Genomic DNA, 24,961 nt, shown 5'->3' with positions numbered 1-24,961 from the left:
GAGAAATCATTATACCGGAATTGACAGTGACAGCGAACCCCAAACAAATCCCTTCCCCAGAAATTCAGATAAACGAGAAGAGACCTCCCTAAGATCCCTTAGCTGACTCCTCAATATTTCAAAAGAATGCAAAGACCATTGCACAACCTAGTCAGAAGGATCTTGGGACATCTCGTCCCAAATCTGCAGAGTCACAATCCAAAAAATCAAAGAATCAACAAACAATACACAAACCCAAATCTAACGGATCTAGAGCCTTCATGAGAAACCTAAGAATTCCTCCAACAGAAATTTTACATGAAACTGGACAACCAAAATACAAGAGAACAATGATGACGACAATAACCTATAAAGAACAGACAACAGTGATTCAAAATACAAGTGACAAATGGCACAAAGAGGATGAGGATGAGCAAAGCCTATAGATTATAAACTTCAGCAATGCATCCATCAACTCATCTAAAGCATCTGAGAATTACAAAGAAATCACTGCATTACTTAATAAAATCATAATCCATGACACACAGGATCAAACATTCAGGGAAGAGGAAGCAGCAATGGTGAACTCTAGCTTTAAGAATGTAGCCCCAAGCGACAGGAATGACTCTCAATCAATAAAGCACACAGCAACATTAGCAGATCAAACATTTGCAAAACCATCAAGCCAAACATTCCTCATCCTAGAACAAACGAGAATAGTTGTGGAAAGAAAACAGCAAAAAGGAGTGTGAACAATCTACAGGAAAGTACATGCGATGTGAAAACAGATTGACCAAATTGACGAACAATCTGACTCTAAACCACAAGAGGTGCCGCCTAGTAACCTTAGAAAGAATCCTACACTCTAAAGACAAACTAATATTAAACCGTAAGAGCATCATAAAGCTATTACATCACAGCTGCAAACTCAGACACATCATATCAGCAGATATCAAAATAGTGCAATTCATGAATGAAAAAATAACTGATTGGGTGATTCTATCTAAATTCACCCGTAATGAAAAACATTCTACTGGAAACGTCTAATGATTTACTGCCAATAGGATTTGAAATTTTGGACTACTCTGCAAAGACAAATAAAATCCTTGATAATGCAAAATGAAATAGGCATGGTCACACAAGAACAGAAAAAACACAAGCACCTAGCAGGCAAGCGCAACGTAAGGAACGTGAATGGAAAACTGAAAGGAAACATCTACCATCGATAAAAATTAATGTAAATTTTGCCTCAAAAACGCCAGGCCTAAAAAAACAAACACTAGTAGAGAATGTCAGTCAGAATTGACCATTCAAATTGGAGCTGGATCACAAGAGCCTTGGCACCAGAAGCAAAAGACTTGAGCCAGGTTAATTCTGTCAATCCTACCCGGTCAATAGTATCCTGGAACTCCTGAGGCTTCTTCCATCTCTTTAATAACCAAATGTTAGGCCTGGGAAAATACGAAATACTATGCTTCCAAGAAACATGGCTAAAGAAGACCCCCTGCTGCGACGACCATGAATGCTACCTGAATCCCGCAAAAAAAGGAGCCTCGGCTAGATCCTTTCCTGGACTCTTAATTCTAGTAAGGAAAGGAACAGGACTTGTGGTAGAAGAATCAATAGACTTAAATCTCTACATGTAAATCGTAATAATTCGAAAACAACCCTGAGTTCCATTAGGAACACACATTTTTATAGTATGCAACACATAGTATAGTTTGAACATGTGCGACTATGAAAAACTCACTAAAACCATTATGGATTACATTGATGAAACAACAAGTACGCAGAAAGACTCACAATTCACCTTTGTGGCAATTTGAAAATGATACTGATCAACAAACGACATTGTAATAAATAAAAGCAAATTAAGAAAACATTCTCGTCAATGGATGGAGGGGGGAGCGAACGTAATCTCCATATGCTCAATGCACAAACTGAGGGAGACATCCTGGATAGGAGCACCTGGTCTAGAGGAGAAAATTAAGCATGCCTAGATGACATATGTGTGTCGACAAATTTGTTGCAGTAAATAACGCATTTACATGTGATAGACATGCCAACAAGTGATCACAACCTCATAGAAATAGCCTGGGATGAAATAGCTCCACTCCCCTGTTGTAATACAAAAACACTGATTGAACTTACGCAAGGTTGCAATACGCTCAGGCTAAAAGCAAAGAACATAGCCATATAACCAAAACACTCAGCAGTACCGATAAACCAACTAATGAGAGACCACAGTGTGCCTGGTTACTAATTAATTTCAAAGAAATAAATGAAAAAGCATGTGAAAGTGTCCTTCACACACACCATTGCATCTTTATGATAGAACAGTAGTTGAAGTGAAGAGAAACCTTAGAGCAGACATTGGGAAAATCAGACAGACCAATGAAATAGATAAATTCTGCATCATGAAGGAATGGAAACTGGCTCATAGCCTCACAAGCACAGAGAGCACAAAATGACACTGAAAGCATAATGAAAACTATCCAAAGAAAAACACCAGAAACTTATGGGAACTCTTCAAGTATAATGGCTGATTGCAGGCGTCTATGCAGATATCCACTGTCTCAGAGAAAAACTGGGTCTCTCATTTTGCTACCTTATTTGCCCCAATCACACAGAAAGCACAGTGGGGAGCACCAAAAACTATAGAACAATGGAACCTCAACTACAATAGAGATGACATAGAAAGAATGATGAACAAATTAAATGCATTGAGAGCCCCTGGCCCTGATGGCTCACCAACTGCCTGCTAAAAGAGGCCAGCGGCCCCATGTCAGATTTCATGAGTCTTTTATTTGGAAAAATCACACGAATCAAGAAGATCCCCACCTCATGGAGAAATGCCATCATTGTACCCATTTTCAAAAAGGGAAACAAAGAAGAGGCAAGAAACTACCGACCAAATGCCATTCTGGATGTAATGGGGAAAATATTTGGATCGATCCTCCTCCGTGAGCTCACTATGTGGGCAACAAAAATAGGCCGATTAGACCCTTGACAAACTGGATTCAACAAGGGAGTTGCACCACCTTGAAATTATATGATTAGGATTGCCCTAAAGATCTATTAGAAGCGATCATCAACCTGTACTCCAACAACTCAATCTAAATCAGACTCACGAGGTATGGTGAATTCACAGATAAAGTAAGCGCACATCAAGTATTAAAATAAGGGTGCCCTCTTGCATCCATGCTATTCAATTTATACCTATCTGATCGGGAAGACTCACAGAACGTAGTTGTAGCTTTTCCACCAAGACCCTTAAACCAACAAATTCCTTGGATCCTGTACGCAGACAATCTAGTCATCATTGACCAGACGCAGATTGGGCTACAGCATAGATTAAACAAATTCATGGAATACACCTTGGCAAACAAACTTAGAATTAACACGAAGAAAATCTACATCCTAGAACTAGCAACTCTGCAGGAAAACTCGTATAATAAAAAAAAAACTTTAAATGGAAGCTGGGCGGACACCCACTTACACAAGTTAAATCCATTGCGTACATGGGGATTCTTTGTAACTGCAACATCTGGGAAAGAGACTGGTATGAAGTACTCCGAACTGAGACCAAAATATTGGCCTCACAAGAAAAGCCATATTACACCGATACGGGAAATACACAATGATACCATTAAACACATTTTGCAAAAAGAAGGTTGTACCCATCTTAATATATGGAGGAGAAACTCTTCTAAATTTTACTGCCAAACCTGGGGTCTCCTAGACAGCCTTTTTTGGAGAAAAGCCTTAAGACTTCCCAAAGTGCTCGTGATCAGCTCCATCAGATATGAGAGAGGACTCCAATCTATGGAAACTCAACCCCCATGGAACATTATATATCTTTTCAGGAAGAGCATAATGACAGACTATCTACCCCGATTTGAGATTATCATAGACATGAACAATGGAAGAAAAGAATGGATACTTGAAAGATGGAATAAAAGATGCTTGAACTGGCTTAATGCGACCGGAGTGACAACAGAAACACTAATATCAAATCCAGAGATGGTCAAAAAGAAACTGAAATAATATGACTGGATCCATAACCAGGAGGATAGAGTAGCATATGCTTTGACCATACAACAAACTAATGAAGAAAGATCAGTTGATAATGCTCCAGAATACCTTATCAGATTTCCTTCGAGGCACTATCAAGATATGTTTCTAAGATTTTGCCTAGGCAGTCTTCCAACTGGAAAAGTCTTACATGTGTGGAAAGTACACCCAGACGGCAAACCATTTTGCAGATACTATCAAATTAAACATATTGTAGAATCTTCATATCATCTGATGATCAAATGTTCACACTTCAGAGACATGAGAACAAGACATCTAGAAAGTTGAATCTCCAAAACAAAATCACTCACAGCGGAACATGCTGGTGAATGGAATAAATGTCAGCCTAACCTTGGCAGCCATGACCTTTTTTCAAAAAATCATGAACAATGACCTAATAACAGGATAAAATTGACAACATTTTGGAAATTAACATTCCCGTCATATATGTATGGAAGGAAGATAAACTCTCATGAAGGTATTACCTATACATGCTAGGCCCTCCTCAGCATATATTCGATCACTCAAATTGGATGAAATCCAGATAAACGTTTGGTTAATGTATTGTATTTAAACGGTTTTGTTAAACCATAATAAATAAAAAATAAAAAAGTAAAAAAAATATCTTGATGTTTAGTTCTTTTTGCATCTTGAATAACCTTACTAAAGTTTTTTCCATTTATTTTAAGTTGTAATGTTGCAGAGAAAGCCGGGATGAGTCCAAAGTAGAAGACAAGGTTTGTATTCAGTCTTCTCTTTCATCTCCTGTAAATTTGTATAATTGTGTCGATGTTAGAGATTTGTTTGCCAGAATTTTGCACATTTATTTAAATTTGCCAGTGACCACGAAATTCGATTGCCAGAACCATTTATACCTACGTCACCCAGTTTGATTGATGCATTCATATCAAGGATAGAGGTTACCATCAGAGAAACCATTGCATGGTCACTCCATTCGGAGGGGGCTATGGTCAATCTTCAAACTTATTCCAGAACCCCTACAGATACAAACAAATAGTCCAGTGTAGAACTGCATCTACCATTAGACCATGTTTCCCCACCTGGTATATCACTAGCAGTTCTTCCATTCAATATGTATAATTCCCATGCTTAAAATAAATAAATCCAATGTTTCCCCTTAAAATTTGAATCAGTAAGTGGTATTACTAATACATATCACAAAAGGGTAGGTGAAAGTAAGTCCGTGGGCTTCATTTTGAGTTTGCTGGTCCAGAATCAAGGGTGACGGTAAGCTCACTTTGCCTAGGGCTTTCTGAATGTGCTTGAGGCACTGAAGTGCAACCTTCAAGAAGTAACAACTGCAGGTACTTGCATAGATTTGTAGATAAACAAACATACAGGCTTAAACATGCTGTTATGTGAAGAGAGCTTGGAGGTGGGTGCTATCACTCAGGGGAATGCTAACGCTGAGCCACAGAATGCAGGAGAATGTAGCTCCGTACCTCTCTCTGCCCTGTGGCTTAAGTTGCAAACCCCCAGGTCCATACAGGGCACTCAGGCAGAATCAGACGCTGTCTCTTGCAACGCGAGGCCACAGGACGAAGGCTATATTCCCTTCTCTCCTCACAGCTCGTCTCACTGCTGTCTACTAACTGTTCCTTTCCGCAGGCACCAGAAACAGAAGAAAGTACCTATGAGCATAGCGGGAACACAGAGAGAACATGTCAAGCTGCACCTCCCTCACTGGATACTCTGAGGAAAGGCCACTTCCAACACAGCACTATAGAATCAACAATCAAATATTACTCAGTTGCACAAGTGCTTATGATCTTGTGGCTAGGTGTATGCACAGTGAACATGACAACTTGAGTAAAATCCTGGCAGCCAAATACTGGAGCAAGCCTGCCAACCTCAATAAAAACAAATGGTTGTGTCCGCCCTCTGAAAAAAAGTTATACTGTCCCCCCACATGAGTCCTTTACTCGTGCCCTGAAAAGCAGCCACAATCAGGGGAAAATAATTGCATCAATGTTCAGAATTGCTAACTCTCTTGCCACATCCTGGGCAAATACAAATAACTTACTTGCTCTCTCATAATTTCTCCTACTCAACCCATGTAAGGCGTTCAACAATACTCAGCTTTATAAAAGATAACTTGAAAAGTACACATACCATAATGTCACTGAAAAACATAAAAGCCTCATAAAACTTTGTTAGGCAAAAAAGTGTAGAATTGTGGCATTATTCCCCCATCTTGACTAAGAGACTGCAAATACCATAATACAATTCTGAAAAATACACACAAAAAACAAATAAAGCCTTGTTCTGAGTGGTCTTGTACCTTGTGTTAATTTATTAGGCACCATGGCCTGAGGGGGGGAGGCGTCGGCTACCTCACTTTGAAGCTAGACAGGGTCAGTTCCAGTTAATGCATGGATCAGAGTCCAAGATCTCTACCTTGAAACTGGACCCTCGATGTCACTATAGCTGTAAAAAATATATATTTTTAAAAAGAAATAATATATATATATATATATATATATATATATATATATATATATATATATATATATATATATAAAACACACACAGCAAACAGAGCAGGACACCAAGGATGTGTCCTGAACGACGCGTTTCGCGCTTCCCTGAGCACTTGGTCACGTATATATACAGTTGCGGGTACAGAACTACAGATACCTTAAGTTTTCTATAGTGTTTTAGGACTCAGCAAGAGTCCCCCTACTATGTGCCTGCTCCCCACACACTCATGATGGCTTCCTCACATACCCTGCCCTCTCCCATTCCCCCAAAACACATGCTGTTTCTGTGACACAGTTTCCTACGAAATGACGGCTATAGCCGAGGCTACAGAAAAGCTTTGTGTTGCAAACTCAGTCCCTAGACCCCCTCCAACTGCCACATTTCACTTTGTGTCCTCTAGCCATCTCCCACCTCCACTTCTAGCCTGTTGGCATGTGCATGTTTTTTGACCTACAAATGGCCTTTTTTCTTCATTTCATTTTCAGATATCCTCGGCTATAGCTCTGACTATCTCTCGCATCGAGAGAAAAAAAAGATGACGGCTGTTTCATTTCTAAAAACATCCGGTTTTGTCAATTTACCCAAGATATAGCTATCTATTTTGGAGCAGGGGGCACCCCCTTCTCCATCAAATATTTAATGAACTACTGGACGGAATAACCTCAAATCACAAAAAGGCCTCAAGGCAATGCTTCGAGACAGCCCAAGTTGTTTTGGTTCAAATCTGTCATGTAGTTTGGGCCATGCGGTCTGCCAAAACAAATTAATGAGAGGTAGACCGCAACTTTGTTTTTTTGGTCTATTTTATTAATAACTTTTTTTTTAACAAATCTTAACCAAACTTTGCATTCTGGGGGAGGGGGTGCTTGTCCCTAATTGTCTTCAAAATTCCTGCCACATCCGTTGCACGAGTCAACGGTTATTAGCATTTCATGTTTTCAGGGTTCCTGTGGGAGTCTGACGCACCTTGACTATAGTGCTTAAATATATATATCACATGGTTGGCGTAGAACAGTTTTTGGACCGCTTATAACTTTGGCAATGTTTGGCAAATATGCAGGAAACCTCGCAAAAACAATATAAATCTGACTTTGAATATTTTTACAAAGTCTTTCTGTCAAGATTGTTACAGATGAGTGATGTCAACTGTGGTGTCATCTATGATGACATTTGTGATGTTGTCTTTGAATGGTGCAGAATATGACCTTTGTATCAGGAATTGAGTGATTGCAAGTTACTATGTCTTGAAATTGGAGGGATACATTCCATCTAGTGAACTTTTATTGAGATATGACGAGCATTGATAGGGCAGGATGCCACCCTGGCAATGGAAGAATATTCAGTTGTCAATATATCAAAGATATAGCATAACCTTTGTGCCAAGCTTTTCAATAACTGGTGTAACCCCACACAACTCATTTAGTGCAGTAGGTGGGCTAGCGGTTTTTTAAGAGTTCATCCATCCAAAGTTTCAGGTCATGTGAGAATGTTATCATTACATTTGAGAAGTGACCTATCACTGCTGTAATTGAAAGTTGCATTGACGGGATGTTTGATGATCAAGGGTTTGAAAGAGTTATCTACACTACAGTGGGATTCATGGAGTTGGATAGTCTTTAATTCTGTGTGCTCTTAATAAACATTTCAGTTGCATTCATATCTGTCTTACTCCATTTGGGAGATGCGTCCAGCCCTGGTTTTAAATTTGCATTCTGCCATTCTGCAGCCCTGGATGTGATCATTATAAAACCAGGACTACACGTAACAGGACGCAAAGGTAAAACCAGAACTGAACATGAATCTACCTAATGGAATGGGGCATGTTGTCATGTCTGCAGGTATAATACAGAAGGGCTGATTTGGACTTTACTCCCTCTGAATTCTGCACAATCAGCAAGGTGAAGGTGGGTTGTTATTTCAGATAATACTGATCATTGTTTGATGTCATTAATTGAAGAAGCTAGGCCATGATAATTATGGACAGAGTGCTTTTTTATGTGTTAAATAAATACTTGCTTTACCATATTCTATCTTCGAATCCTGTTTGGCAATGCAGGCCTTCACTTCATCAATGTTGTCATGAGGCAAATTTTTCATCGTATGTAGGGTAACCAGACGTCCTGGTTTTCCCGGGACAGCCCTGGGATATTGTGCTCTGTCCCAGGGGAGTTTTTTAATTTTATAAACCTGTCCCGGGATTAGAAGGGTGGGTGGCTGCGGTCCTGGTTTTTGCCAGGAAACGATTTCCAAATCCTAAAATTGGGTCTGGTGCGGCTCTTCCTGCGTGTGAATGGGGGCGTGAATGCTTTTCACGCCTCCATTTCCTCCCCTTGCCCTCCCCGGCCGCTCTCCTCCAATGAGAGGAGTGTGCCTGTGAGCACACCACCCCATGTGCTGCTACCGCAACAGGCCAGCAACATGGAAGTAGGACTACAGTTTTGTGTTTACTTTAGTCCTACATCTACGTCCACGGTCTGTCCCTTTTTTTATCTGGTCACCATAATCATATGTTTATTCACTACATCTTTAGTTTCTGCTGTCATTCAAACCTCCAAAACGGTCAACTTTTGGTACTTGTAGTCGTGGATTTAAAAGGGATAAGTGATACTACAAGTACAACAAAATGAAAGAAAGAAAAAAACACGATATGATCTGTTAGTATTCTCTGTTGTTCGATGTTTGGGCCAAGATATTTGCCATGTTTTTGTGACAGCACCCACAATACTTTGCTCCATCATTGCTTATATGGTGTCTGGGTGGGAAGCAGGCACCGTTCCAAGAGAAAGGAATGGTATTAAAAAGCACCCATTGTACATACTAAAAGAAAGCATTCATTCACAGCGTTTTAGAAAGCTTATATGAAAAGGCCACGCACTTCAATTGTAATGTTTATTGAACCGTAATCTTTATTTAAATACTCGGGCGGTTAACCTATTGGGAATGGGCAAAGCAACAGTGTGCAGTGCCCTGCTCCCATATGCCAAACGTGGCCACACAATGTGTAAAAATGCTCTTGGCATGTTGCAACCATGACTCGGAGCTGAAGTAATTAATCCCTGTGGAGCATGCTAGGCAATTTGAAACACTCCGAAAGGCAAGTTAACGAGGTTGCGTGTTTACGTTGGTTTCAGTTAATAGGGTGACCACATGTCCCGGTTTTGCCGCGACTGTCTCGGAATTAGGCCCTCTCTCCGTCCTCCCGAGATTTGTTTTACCTTTAAAATACACGGCCGTTTTTGCGAAAGGGAGGGATGGCTGCTATAGGGTTTGTTTTGTTGAAGTGCTGGAATAATGTATTTTAACGCATGATCCCATAGGGAGGGGCAGAATGGAGGGAGGGTGTCCACGGAGTGGGGGAGGAGTTTTAATGGGCTTGCGGTGCTAGTCCTACTTTTGGCCTGTCCCAGTGTTTTATTTGCAAAATCAGTTTACCCTATTTTAGTAGCATTTAAAGAACAAAATTGCTTTGGAAGCTTTTCAGGTTTTGGCACAGTTTCCACCTTAAACATCTTTACATTGCCATGAGGTGTTGTTCTATTACTGGAGGGCAAAAATGGGAGGAACTGTCTTGACTAAATTGCAATTAGACGTCCTTAAGAGAGGCTGGCACCAGTTAACTTGGGATATTGGAGTGAAAAGGCCCGTAATCAGCCTTCGGTCATGTAGAACAATGCATAAAATTAAATTGACATTAATGAATAATTGTGTAATGAAAATGGAAGAGGAGAGTTAATTGCATGTTACAGTGAGTGTAATGCCCAGATAACCTTGCATTTAATGCTATTCTTAGCGCTGCTGCCAAGACTTGTACGCAGCCTCTCTCAGCAGGAAGTCATTATAGCTGTGAGCAGATAATGCAGGCTCAGTGAAACCTAAGTGGCAACACTATAACACGAGTTTCTTTCAGACCTCGCTGTTTTCAGGGAAAAGGGCACGTCGGGGTAATTTGTACACATCTGAATGAAAAGCGGGACGCGGAGCGATCTGTGCGCGGGAGTCCGTCTCTACAGATTGCGCCACTATTATCAACACCAAGGTCAGTTCTCACAATCAAAGACAGGCCCGCGCTATCGGGCGCACAAGGGAATCGGCGCCCAGCTGTCCACTAACAACCGCGCACTTGTGCTAAGCATTTACCAGAAAATGGACACGAACCCCTTGACCCGCCCCCCTCCCTTAGCAGGACAGCAATAAGGAGAGCCGCTCCATTGGACATCATCCAAGCGCGCCAAGGAGATCTGAGACCCGGCTCCATTGCAGTCGCTTGCTGGAAAGAACAGACTTTTGTTGTTTTTGTGAAACGGCGGTTTGTAGTTGTTTGGACGAAAAACCCATCTACGGTGACAATGCCTTTAGATTATCTTTTTAAAGTGTTAACCCTTTATTGCTGTAAAATGGAAACACGTGAACGCATGACATGATCCTTACTGTTCGGCAGGGTTCAAGTCCTAAAAATTAAAGTGGGGGGACGCATCAAAAGCAATGGGATATGACGTTGACAGAAATTAGCATATCGAGGTGAAATATGCACATTTCATGAAAGTGGCTTTGTATAACCATCCAAATTGCACAGGACGAATGGCATTTTCCTTTCATAAAATCAACACACATACAAAACAAAAAGTATATTTTCTTCCAATAGTGTTTTTAAAAATGTTAAAAGGTGTGCATGTTTTAAAATCCAAGAACCAATACATATGTTTTCCCTGGAACTTTCAGTATCGAAATGCGACATTTTACCTTTAGTTGTTTGTTCTTTTTTGTCATGTTATATAGTGCAGTGATGAAGTGTTCGGCCTGCAAACCAGACAACTGTGGTTTGATCCCCAAGGTTGGCTTTGGTTCATAAACTCAAAGAGGACTTTCAATGTTTCTCATTTTAACTGGGGCGACTGAGTCCACCCTCTGAAAAAAGTTGGTGGACTCCGTCCACGCGCGTGTACCCTCGACTTGAGCTCTGCTGTTTGGATGGTTCACGGTAATTAAAAAGGAGGATCATCTCATGGCTGTGCACTGCAATCATTGTTCCCTGTTGTGCTCTTGAGTTGTTATTTTTTGCATACCTTTGCTTGTGAGGTTGTTAGATAAACAAAATCATTTTCCTCTAAGGATCTTTATTTTAAAAACAGCCTGGCTGCAAACTCCACCTCTTTTGCTCAGAACTGCTTTACTTAGTGCAGCTGAGCATACCACACATGTCTGTGGCCGTGTGCGCTCCTTTGTAGACAATAGGGGCCTGGTTCATGGACTGCAAACATACACTTGGCGCAGTTTCATGGATCAGGGTGTGTGTAGGCAGTGCAAAGTCACTTTTCAGCAGTGCAAAGACACTTTGAACCATGCAAAAAATTCCATGAATCGGGCCCTTTGTTTCAAAAGGGATGTCCATGAGCTCGGCGGAGCAGTGAGACTCTAACCAATGGTCACTGGCAGCTTGGACCCGGCCGACAACCTCAGGCTGCACTGATTAATTAGGAACCCTTTCTGGAATGTCCATAATTCCCCAGATTCAGAAACTGCCAAAAATTGTCTACCTGGATTCTGTAGCAGGGGAACAATAAGCGCATGCCTGACAATCACACCACATCCATATCCATCGGCTGTTTACACTCAAGGAGGCACGTTTCTGAGGTAGGAAGAACTCTGCTCAGGTTTGTTTTTGTTTTTAGGCACATTGAGGGGTGTGATTAGCGTGAAATGGAGGTAGACACAGCAGGGAGTGGGTGATTTGGTACACTGTGGTCCCTCAAGAGTTTCAGATGGTGGGTAATTAAAAATGGGATGGGTGCCTAAAACAGCATGCTGTGTCAAAAGTAATGACTACAAGCAAGTGATTACATAGTGCGTTTCCTTTCATGTTGTTTATTTCAGTCTTTAAATCCAATAGTAGATTCGTTTAGGTTCCCATTAAGTTGCATGAATTAATTCATGTCGTTCACTCAGGGTGGGGGAATAAAGCTGCAATCGAAATCTATCTGCTTAGCCTCTTCTTCCAGTCTTTAAAGAAAGTTTAAAACCCAGTTTGTATTAGGCTTCTGTTACTTTGCATGCTGTAACTGCAGTCTTCAAATCAAGGTGGGAGGAATACAGCTAAAATAATATTCTATTTGATCAAATTCTTTTATAATGATTTATAGATTTGATCGCTGGTCTAAAATATGTAATATGTGCATGTTTGAAGTGATATATGCAAACCGGGGTGTTATTTTATTTTAGCTCTGTGATTTTCACACATTTTAAAAAGCTCTCACTTCACTGCTATCACTCAACCCCTAATCAAGCCTCCATCACTATGCCCCACCCACCAGGTGGTATCCTAGAGGGATACAATTCCATTTCCAGCGCTGACCAGGTGAAGAGGTATTTGCATATGGGTCGTTCTACAAAATTGTTGAGCTCTAAATGTCTGCATTGAAATGTTCAATGCCAAAGAACGGTTGGTGCAACCATTTCCATGCTAACCTTTTGCTTTTCTCGATCAAATATTTTACTCATATTCCTGTGCCTACAAAATTGATCGGATGAGAAAATCCTAGAGAACTGCAGTTAGCGAATTTCACATGTGACTTCATCATGTGTCCAGAAAGTCAATTGCATTCTTATGCCTAATGTGGAATGTTGAACCACTCGGATTTACAGAACGTTCAGCAAAATTGCTAATGAAAGCAGTTTTGCATTGTGACCATTCCCCTGTTCCTGCTCAACTAAATAGTAGGGGAATGTGTTCTGGAAAGAGTATTTTTTATTAATGTTTTTAATTTATTTTATTAATGTATATGGCTAGTATGTTATGTAAGTGATTTCAACCCGGCACTCCACCTAAGTCAATGCCTAGTGCGTGATGCACAGTTGGAACCCTTAATTATATATTTCAATATATATATTCTTTTATTTCTGAATGATGTACCCTTATATCACACCCCTCTCTTTGAATCCCCCCAGTCTCACTGAACCAGGAAGCAGGCTGTCAGAATCAGAATCAGAATGAGTGTGGATAAGAAAAATAATGCAGCCTAGAATTGTAAGTGGTTTCAACCCAGCACTCCAACTAAGTCCATGCCTAGCGTGAGATACCCAGCTGGAACCCTTAATTATATATTTTCATGTCAAAAGTTCTTTTATTTCTGAACGATGTACCCTTATATCACGCCCCTCTCTTTGAATCCCACCGGTCTCACTGAACCAAGAAGAAGGTTGTTTTGCAAAGTCAAAAGATTTATTTGAAGGATTGAGTAATATATATATCACACTTTTATGAATTATGAACACTATCTGGATATCACACTTATTAATATTTATGCCTTGATCAGCGTTGGGTAATATTACAACAATCAACAAACTCTTTAATCAATAGGAGTGTGAATGAAAAGAATAATGTAGCATATAATAAACTTAGTTTGTGGGTTCAATGAAATGCAATGATATGAGATTAATGCAGCACAGAAATAAAACTTGATATGAATTCAATCAAATGCAAGGTAATCACTCTTTCCCCCTGATACTACTCAACCCCCCACCCCCCTAATATACAGTATTAAGAGGTGGAATGAGGGAACACAGGTTTCAGGAATATACAATCAACAAATGCAGTTTCAATCCCAATTCCCACAGCAAGCTTTAGCGAGAAATATGAATGATTTTAAAACAGGTCAAATGCTTTGAATGTGGTTTTGTAATGAATGGAAACATCCTGAAACATGACTTTAATTCGCTAAATGGATTCAAAGCTAGTGGGAGCCGCTTTGGATAGGTTCAGGTAAACACTAGCAATGATGGTTGGATGACTGATATATAGGAAACAGAATTCGGAGGTTAAAGGCAAGAAATAGCTATTTTACATGTGGTGAAATTGAGCCAAATGCAGAATCACAGCAACTTTTTCTGCGTGCGGGAAATGCGATTGCAGCAAAACTATAAGGAGTTCGAAGGCGGTTTTGAAGTTGAAAGCTGAGGATGTTAACTTCAAAATGACACTCAAATTTCGTTCCTAGCATGTACGGTTCAAGAGTTACAGAGGTTTTAGTAAAGGTCGATTTTTCAGAAAAGAGTCAAGATTTCAAATGAGAGATGCGCTGTTAAAGATTACAAACAAGGATTTCTTAACACTAAGGGATTTCTTAACACTAAGGGAGGCTATGAAGATGCGAGATACCAACGGTACAGCCACCAATCCAGAGGCGCCTCTGTCTGATCTTTGTCTGCTGCAACACTTGCCTTTTTTCAGCAAATATATACTAGCGCAAAGATGATTATCACTACAATTATCACAGGATTATATGGATGAAATAAGGATTCAGGACAGGCAAAAGAGGTTCTACAATGCAGTCTGGATATGTTGGAATGGGTTGGATAGGATAATTTAAGGATGAGAGATTGGCTATGGACAATTTCTATGCTAAATACTCGCAACTATGGTTTCGGAATATGAATAGGCCTGTCAGGATCTGGTCAAAGGTTTTGGACTGGAATTCGCTTGCCACTGGACAGGATTCAGGCACTTGGTTCTGCACTCAGCAAGGCACTCTGGTATCTGCACGGACTCTGGTCCTGGATCTGACAGCTCTGCTATACTAGTTTGGATCTCTGGGTTCTAGCAAGGTTCTTGGCAAGAAGCAGAAAAACAGCACAGCCCGGCTGTTGAATTGGTTGTGCCCCTTGGAAGTTTGGGGTTAAATCAGGTTGCAAGATTTTAAAGGCCAGCTAAAAAAGGGTTCAGCTTTGGATTGGCCCTTCTGCTTTCAGAGTTCTGGAGTCTTGATCTGGGTTCTGGAGTCTTGATCTGGGTTCTGGAGTCTTGGTCTGGGTTCTTCCTGCAGAGCGCTTCGCCAGTACCAGTTGATGGGTGAATGTGTGTCTCTAGGTCCTCAACAGTCCCTATTTATATATTTCCCAAGGGGGTGGATAGGCTGATTATACTATGTGCACCCTCTAGGAAACTAATTGGTCCAAGTATTCCCTCTCTCCTGATTTGAGAAGGAACAGTGTGTCATGTTGTCATGATGTGTCATGTTTATGGTCTAGGGAGAAAACCCTCCCCTTTGTTTCTGTAAAGTATATCTTTTTTTTTTTACAAGAAGCATATTTATAATATCACCAACTTACTAATACTACATATTTACATCCCAAATTATATAAAGCACATATCTGTTCAAGTCCCATCTTCTTAAGCATTTCGGTTCACAAACAACAGCTTTTCGTGCTTTTAGTCAGTTACACAGTGTCAGATCTGTACAACTCTTTCCACATACATGCGCATAACATCTGGGCATATACCTGTACATATTCATATTCCTACCATTATCACAATTGCTACAATCTTAACATTTTCCTGGTTCAGTCTCTGAACATCGCACAAATTCCAGAGTAGTTTCTACGTGTGAGCAACATTTTCATTTTAACAATCTATAAATCCCAGATTCTTACAAGTTTAGCACAGTTTTCTATAAGTCTTTTTCTCAAACATATTTTCTTCAGTACCAAATGCACATTTCAGTCTAGCTCCGCCTCCAAGGCTTGTCTGAGCCAGAGATGCAACCTGAGCTTGTTCCTGCCAGCAGCTGGTTTCTATTGACGCCCGAATTAACATTTTCTTTTCACTCAAGGGAGCCTTTTGTTTCTTGTCAGAACAACAGGCCAAAGTCCCATCCCATTTCCTTTCACACCTCCCTGCCAGTTCTTCAGCAGAGGGCAGGGGGGAAGATTCCTTTGTTTGGGGAGAAACTGTGGAATGTCTTGGAAGCTCAGTGTGGCTTGCTTTAACTTACTTTTGAAACAATGTTTAAAAATAGTCTTTCACTAAAATACAATTTACATTTTTACAAATCTAGCCACAAATCTCTTACTTCCAGCCTTTTTTAAAACATTGAGATTGAATTGTCACCCTATATTGTTTTTGATGGGAAGTTTCTTCTTTTCCATACTTTGATTTTAAGTACACGTTTAAATTGCCAGGTTAATTGAATGCCGGCTTCTGACACAGGCGAGAGACGGTACTGTGCCCATTTTTAACATCTATTTCCAAGCAAGCATCTTTGAATGTGGATTTTCTTCTGATAAAATATATTTCTGCTGACATTGTGCTTAGGTGAGCTCTTTAATAAAGTGATGTTTAACACCCAACAAGGATGTTGGATCTTTTGTGAGGTTTGGGAACCATGATTTTTGCACTTTCCACAGCCAAGCAAAATTGGATTTTTAAAGCAGTTCTGGGTTTTCCTTTGCAATGCAGCACTGCATTTTCAAGTGGTTTCATTTTCCTCTTTGGGCAGCTAAATGAAAGGTTTTGGCAGTGGTCTCCTGTGCTACCACTGACATAGTCAAAATAGATTGGCAGCCTATTTTTCAGGTTTTCCTGCGCACCTTCAGAGGTTTTTAGTGCAAAGATCTTTTTGGTGGCCATCCTGTTGTTTCTGATGCAAGTAGCGCACAGTGAGGTTGCAGGGCATAGACTAGTGGGTTAAAGCATCCCACAAGCCCCCCTCTTGTGATTTGGCGTTGATCGTCCATTAATGGGAAATCGCAAGACTGGAATGTCAGTCTCATTTCTTTTGGTTCCTAAATGGTAAAGTTCATCATCTTTTCTTCCATCGGGGTGGATTGACCAGTTCTCCTCGCCCAGTCCTGATGTGAGTATTGAGCGATACTCTGGCCCCTTGGATCTTTCTCCTGGTCCCTGGGTAGTCCTCCTTGGTCTTAGTTTCCATGGCTTCCAATCCTAGGATGACAAAGCAAGAGCATATCTGTAGACATTTTCCCACCACTATTAATGTAGTGGGGCGGACACATACAATCAGGACACATTTTTATAATTTAATTTATTGACTATTTCTGGAATATTTTATAGTTGGAATTCTATGGAGCTGGAGTGACCCCCTCTGGGGTTCCAGAAGACTCCTCAAGATGCTGGAGAGTGTGCCTGGGATGGCAACACTTTAGTTGGTTAATATGGACCCATGTATCTTCCCCCTCTGCCAAACTGCCTTTGGGGATGCATGTTTTGTAGGCGACTGGTGAGATTTTGTCTACAATTTCAAAAGGACCCCTCCAGGAAGGCAAAAATGTGCTCTCTTTGGCCTGGTTCCTCTGGAAATTGTATAAGTAGACCCGGTCTCCTACATTGTATTCTTCTCCAGTAGTCTTTAATTCATAGTGGGTCTTTATGCTGTCTGCAGATCTTTCTAGATTTCGCTGAGCATAGGCAAAAGCATGTTGAAGGTGTTTTCTTAGATTTTCAACATACTCATGAGTTGTGGAGGCATTGATCAATGTCTGCTCTTGGGTTCTGTAGAGCAGATGCTGGGGAAGCACCATCCTGCGTCTAGTCATCAGCTCAAATGGTGACATTTTATTTGCAGATGAAGGGGTAGATCTGATGGCCATTAGGACAAGAGGTAATCGAATATCCCAACTTGGCCCACAATCTGCCACAAAACCTTTTAACATGCTCACAATTTTTTTGTTGTATCTCTCCACTGCACCACTAGAGGCTTGTCGGTAAGCAATGTGTAGCTACCTTTTAACCCCAAGTATCTCTCACGTCTTTGTCATTACTTCGCAGGTGAAATGGCTCCCTCGGTCTGACTCGATCCTTTGGGGTAGGCCAAAACGCAAAAAGATGTGGTTGATCATCAGGGCAGCTGCTGTTTCTGCCTTGCAGTTTGGGGCCGGGAGACATTCCATCCATTTAGTAAACAAGCATGTCACGGTCAACATGTACTTGTTTCCTCTAGAGGAGCAAATCAAGGGCCCGATATAGTCGACTTGTAAATCTGACCAAGGCAGTGTCATCCCCTCTTTTGGAGAGGCGCACCGTGTGTGAGGGATGTTGGCTGAAATTGTGCACACACAAGACACCCCTTCAAGTATTGTTCGAGGTCCTGCCCCATGTGCGGCCAGTATGCAACCTCTCTTAAGAGGTTATAAGTGTTGTATGAAACCCCCTATGACCGGCTGTGGCCGCATCATGGGCGTGACTTAACATCAGGCTTCAGAATGAGGTAGGGACCACCCACTGATCATGGCCAGCTAGGGATTTCCTTACCAACAAACCGTCTTGGATTCAGAACATTTTTGGACATTTCATCAACACTCTGAGGTCCTCTTTCCCAACGTAATCGGTATCCGTCAGGGGAAAGTTCTCAGGGTCCTCAATGTGTTGATAAAAAGTACCAATTATTGGATCCCCTTTTTGAGCCGTAATCAAATCAGCATCTGGGGTCTCCTTACTCCATTGTGCAGTTGAGAGTTCATTGTGAGCATTTGTCTGGGACCTAGTGATAGCAGTGACCTGGATTTTCCCCACCAGGGACTCGATCTCAAGTAGATCCCCTTGGATGGCTCCGGTTTTGGCGAGCTGACCAGCTAAGTCATTTCCAGTTTTGGCTGGTCCCTCTACTTTAGAATGACCCTTGATCTTTTTCCAGTAGATGGTCATCCCATTCGAGGTGACCAGATCATCAATGTTTTGAATTAATTTCCCATGTTTCAAAGGTTTATTATTAGCACATTACATGCCTCTAGTTTTCCAATTAACCTGGTGCTCCACGAACCCGTTCCGTACATAATCCAAATCAGTGATTATGACAAGTTCATAGAGTTGATTTTGGACAGCAGTGAGGATGGCTTGATGCACAGCCATCAACTCTGCCACATGACTACTTCGGGGACCAATCTTGTACCCAGTGGAGTGTTCTGGGGTCTTTATTCACCCATGCATTCACTACACCGGCCACACGTTCTTTTTCCCCGTTGTTGTCAACATGGTAAGAGCATCCATCCATATAGACAGTGGGCATTCCCTCACACTTGTCTTCTTCAAAGACTTTGTGTGGGGAAATGAGGTATGCCTCCATGTTGTCCTTGATTGTTAGACTCTCGTCCACGAGACAGTTTTCTCAGTTTTCTCTGGCACAATCATGCAAGTCAGCCAGATCTTGCGTGAGGGGACTTTTCTTGTTTTGGCCATATCTGAACTCCACAGGAAAGCATTGCATTGACAGAATCGAGGAAGTAATTCGGGAATTACTCACATTTCCGGCCCGGATTCTGTCACTTTGGAGATATTGCAGAGGCTGGTGTGGAGTCTCCACTATGATGTGTTCCCCCTGGATAAACGGGCGGTAATTCTTCAATGCCCACACCGTTGCCAGGAGTGCCTGCTCACAGTCGTTGAATTTTTCCTCCACAGAGGATAAAGTTTTACTCGCATAGGAGATTACTTTATTGACATTGTCATGCTTTTGGTATAATACTGCAGTCAAGCATGTATTAGAGAACCCTGTCTCCAAGAAGAACTCCTTTATTTTGACAGAGTAAGCTAGGCAAGGCGCTTGTGAGAGGCTTCTTTTGAGTTGTCTTACTGCCTCGGCTTGTTCTGGACCCCACTCCACTTGACCCCCCCCCTTCAAAAGATGAATCAGGGGTCTTGTGATCTCTGCGGAGTCCTCAATGAACTTTCTACTGTAATTAGTCAGTCCAAGTAGGCTCCTTTGTTCCCGCAGTGTTGTGGGGTCTTTCAATTTCTGGAGTGCTTCCACTTTCTTATCCTGGGGACAGAGACCCTGAGGTGTAATCTCATGCCCCAAGAAATGTACACGGGTTGTACACCACTGTGCCTTTTGAAAGGAAAGTTTTGCTCCGGCCGCCCTCAACTGGGTCTGAACATAACGGATCTCCGCTATGTGTTCCTCCACGGTTGAGTTTTTGATGAGAACATCATCTACATAAGCCAGGTTACCCCTTTCACCCAGGTCGGGCATGGCCTTATGTAGAAAAATGTTGAACTCATTGCTGGAGTTGATGTATCTGAAAGGAGTCCGGGTCCATGTGTACTGCTGCCCCCCCGAAGGTAAAGGCCAGCTTGTATTGTCCTCCCTACTGACAGGTACAGTCTAGTATCCATTGGTCAGGTCTATTGCAGTGAATACCTGTGACCCCTGGATCTGGGCCAGCCCTTGGGCAATGTAGGGAAGAGGCCATCGGGAAGTATGGACCCGTTTGATGAGCTCCCTAAGGTCGGCGCAGAGTCTCCACTGGCCGTTTGGCTTCAATATCCCCAGCACCAGATTATTGAAGGTGCTGTGGACTGGACGGATTATCCCACAGGACTCAAGGTTCTTAATTGTTTCAGTAAGGGACTCAATTGACGCGAGAGGCAAGAGATATTGCTTCACAAACACTGGAGTCATGCCAGGGTCCATGGGAATTGTTAGGATTTCGGTGCGACCACAGTCATATGAGTCCACTGCAAAGAGATTTGGAAAATTCAAGAAAACTTGTTTCAGTTTTTGCCTTTGCTCCAGAGTCTCACAGGCATCAGCTAGGTTGACTCTCTGTTCAACCATCTGCCTGAAGCCTGGAAAGGCGTCTGGTTTTTCTATCTCAGCGGCCTCCTCCAGCTGGGTGGAGAAGTCCCTGGTCAGAGTGCTGATTTGGACTGGTGGCTTCAGGTGGGGAAGGCAGTCCTCACGGACTTGGAAAATCACCTCATCCCTCTTGAAGTCACAAGTCACATCTTCCTTACGATAAGGGCAGGAAGTGTACACCAGGAAGTTCCCTCCCATGCCGGGTAAAAATCCTGTCTGGTGTTGTGTTGTCATCACTGTCACTGTCAAAACAGTCCTTGGGGAATGGTCCTAACAGTTCATTTCCTAAATCTATGGAAAAATGTCGGCCATCAACCGCCATTCCAATAATGGTGCCTGCGGCTAGAGTGATACTCTTTAAGTCACTGTTATCCACCTCTATTGGAAAGGAGTCATGTTCTATATTGACTAGTGGTGTTGGGTTTACCCCTAACCCTTGCTGTTGGAGAGAAGCATTTAGATGAATATTGGCATCAGGGTTTTTCAATTTCTGTCCTCTTTTAACTTTCACTTCCAGGGAGAATTGTCAGGTCCTTTCTAGGATGGTGACTTCCACTCCAATCTGAATTTCAACTGCATAAAGGCAGCAATTGAGCTGACCTAAATGCTTTCTCTGGTACATCAAAGCCCATGGGATTATCCGCTAATCGGGACCAAGCTTTGAAGTTTATTAGGTCCAAACTAATGGCAAAGCGATTGAGAATGTCACTGCCTCGGAAAAAGGCAGCAGTGACTTCTCGCACGACCCAACAATTATGGGCTATGCTCTTGTTGCCTATGGTGATTTTGAGCATACACCTGCTTGGCAGGATATGTTTGGAATTGGGTGTTTCCAGATCCATTTCCCATTTGTCTATCAATTTAAATGTGGGAATGGCTGGATCTTTTGGGAGTTGGCGGAACATGGCTTCGCAGATGAAGCTCTTACCGTTGTTCACACACACTCGGCCGAGAACAGAGTCCTTCCCTTCATTTAACTGAACAGGGATGAACAACTGCTCACCAATTTGCTGAAGATCTGCCAGGCTCTGAGCTGATTTTTCATCTTTCTGGACTATAGGAATAGGAATATCTGATTGTGGATTAGTAAAGAATTTCAGAGTGTTTCCTTCCAGTGTGGAATGCCACCTTAAACTGGAGGAAGGTTGATTTTCAGAAATAGAGAGGACCCCCCATCACCGGTTTGTTGTCCTATTGCTATTACTTTCATGTCTGGGATTTGGTTGTTCTGGAAGTGAAATTCTACTTGTTCAGGTTTTTGTTCAACCATGTGTCAGGTGCCGTTTAAACAAATATGGTTGATACTCTGTTTTAACTTTATCGGTTGGCTAGTCTGGGTCCAGAGGTCCTTGTTTACACAGTCTATTAGGGGTGACAACCTTCTCAAGAGGTCATTCCCTAGTAAACAAGGGGTGCCTTCTGGATTTACAACTATGACTGGGTGCTTCACCTTGTGTCGCACAATTTTAATATCCAAATCCGCAGTCCCCTCGACGGGAATTTCCTTCCCTTCGAAGTTCTGAAGTTGTCCAGGAAGAGGGGTGTGAGGAATTTGACAATTCTCCCCCCTTCTTGAATTCAGTTGATCAAAGGCCCTTTTTGACAGAAGGGTAGCTTGGGATCCAGTGTCCACCAGTGCCAAAATTGTACCCTACCCCTGTATTTGTACCGGGGCATAGAATCTTCCCTCCTTCTCCGCAAGGGGGCACAGATAATGTACATTTTTGGACAACTGGTGGGTTAGTTTTCTAGTTTTGGACACTGATAGAGAAGAGATTTGGGCAGAATTCTGTGGGCGGTCTTGGGAATCGGCAAAGAAAAGGTGGCAACTAGATATGGGCGAAGCTTTGGGTTCCCCTGGTTCCGGTTCTGGGCCACCTCCCCCCTCTTTTTGGAGGCCATCACCAGGATGGATTTGAACCAGGGGATTTTCATGCTGTTGGTTCTGGGGGTGGATGATGGGTGGCGCTAGCTCAGTCCCCACATCTCCCCAGCCTGGATTTGGATCCTTTTGGGACCCATTTTTGTTTAGGAGGAGTTCCCCCCATCTCTGAAGAAGATCCTTTTCCCAGGATCCTCTGAGGATCCCTCTCCCTCAAATTGGAAGACCTGTACCTCCTCCACAAAATGGGTCTGTTTGGGTCCTTTGTTTCTCCTACCTCCTCTTTGCTCCTTGGGTGGCCGACATTCAGGGGCATGATATTTTGTTTCCGGTTCCTGGGTTTCCAGGGGCTTTTTACAAGTGGGAAAGGAAGCTTCCTCCAAGGCTTTACACCCCCCCTTGCCCTTGCGCCTCCTCCCTGGGATCCGGTGGGTTGTCGGGGTTCTGCCCCCGTCATTGCTCTGGAGCTCCAGGTCCGGAGTTCGGGGCATTCTGAACTGGGATACTCATCTGAGGGTTCTATTGAGCCCTTAGCATGCAACCCAGATCCTTTGCCATGTTTTGGACCTGGCGCTCTAGCTGTGACACCCGCTCCGGCTGATCTCTCCTGGGTTGATCCCGGGAAGGCTAGCTATCCCTTCTCTGATAAAACCCCGGGTTGGGAAGATTTGGGTACCCCTCCACCCTTAGCCTCCCCTCTCCCGGATTGGGTTGTCTGGGCTCAGGAAAGTTGGGAAAGAAGGATGGATTGTTCTGGGGTTGCAAGTTTTGTGGGTACCTGGGGAAAAAGTTATGTCCAGGATTTGGGGTATTTCTGCCCTCCTGAGGGAAGTTAGGAGGGAAGTTCCCTGGGGTAGGTGCTGTTTGGTTGGATCCCCCACCTTGGGCTGGAGGTGTCCACACATAAACCAGGATATGCTCTGATTTTGTGCAGGTGGGTTTTTAGGCACCCCCACCCCATCTCCAAATCTAAAATGGGGGCAACCTTCACCTCTGCCACCTTAGCAGCAGCAGGGGTGTTGGTTGGTTTGGGGCTTTTTTGAGTATTTTTGTTTTCTATGGGCTTTTGCACCTCATAGATTCGGGTGACCTGTTCAATGACCCAGTCTAGTGATCTTTTCTCATGAAAATCTCTCACTAGCTGGGTCATGATGTACTTTGGTAGAGTGTGGAAAAAAGTATTGACAAATTCTTTGCTGTCCGTGCGCACCCTTCTAGTGGTCTGCACAACGGCATGCTTTAATTCCTGCACAAATTCTTGTGGGGCCTTATCCTCCCCACACTGTAAGTTGTAGGCTGCCTTGCGAGCCTCCTGCGGTTTTCTATGCACAGAAAAGTGCTTCAAGATGGCCGCCCTAAAGGTGGACCATCTAGAATGATTTTGGTCCTCCAGCCCCGCAAAGAAGCTGGAGTATTCTGGTGAGAAGGTACATTTCAAATACTGAATACAGCTACTGCTGTCTTTCAAATGGAATGTTTCCATCATCTGCTCAAAGAGCTCTAAGTGTTTCCAAAACAGAGTACTTAGCATTCTTATGATAAGGCGTGATGACACTCCTTATCGCCTTGATTTGCTTTAAGGGGTCCTTAAGCAAGGCCCTTTTTGCCTTATTGGCCTTCTTTGTTCAGGTAACCCTGGTCCATTCCTCCTCTGACTCAGAGGCACTGCTCCCAGAGGTGCCCGTCTGGTCTTCTAGGTTCTTCTGGATTCTGCGAGCCTGGGAATGGCTGGCAGAATATTGGGACCTAGTCCTGGGATGCTCAGAGGAGTCTTCTGATTCCTCCTTGCTCCCAGGATTTGATGGGTACCCCCCCACCACTGACCTAGCTGGGCAGAGGTTTTCAGGATGCCCTTAGTGGGCCTACTCTCCTGGAGTTCCCCACAAAATTTCACAGTACTTGGGTACCCATACCCAGATGCGTGCCCATCCATTCCTGGGAGGTGCTGGTCCCATATTTCTGATTGGATTGAAATATGCCATCACCGTGGCCCTGGGCTCATATGCGCCAGTGGAAATGGGGGTGGCAGAGTCCAGGGATTGGGAGAGATGAAGGCCTCTGGTACTAGGGTTCCTGAGGTTAGGCTCAGGTGTTTCACTTTCCCAGCGAACCTCATCTCTATCAGCCCCTGCTCCTGTTGCCATGCAAGAACCTGAGCTTT

This window comes from Ambystoma mexicanum, chromosome 1q (assembly GCF_040938575.1).
Source record: "Ambystoma mexicanum isolate Mex_15411 chromosome 1q, UKY_AmexF1_1, whole genome shotgun sequence".
Classification (NCBI taxonomy): domain Eukaryota; kingdom Metazoa; phylum Chordata; class Amphibia; order Caudata; family Ambystomatidae; genus Ambystoma; species Ambystoma mexicanum.
This window is presented reverse-complemented; position numbering follows the sequence as displayed.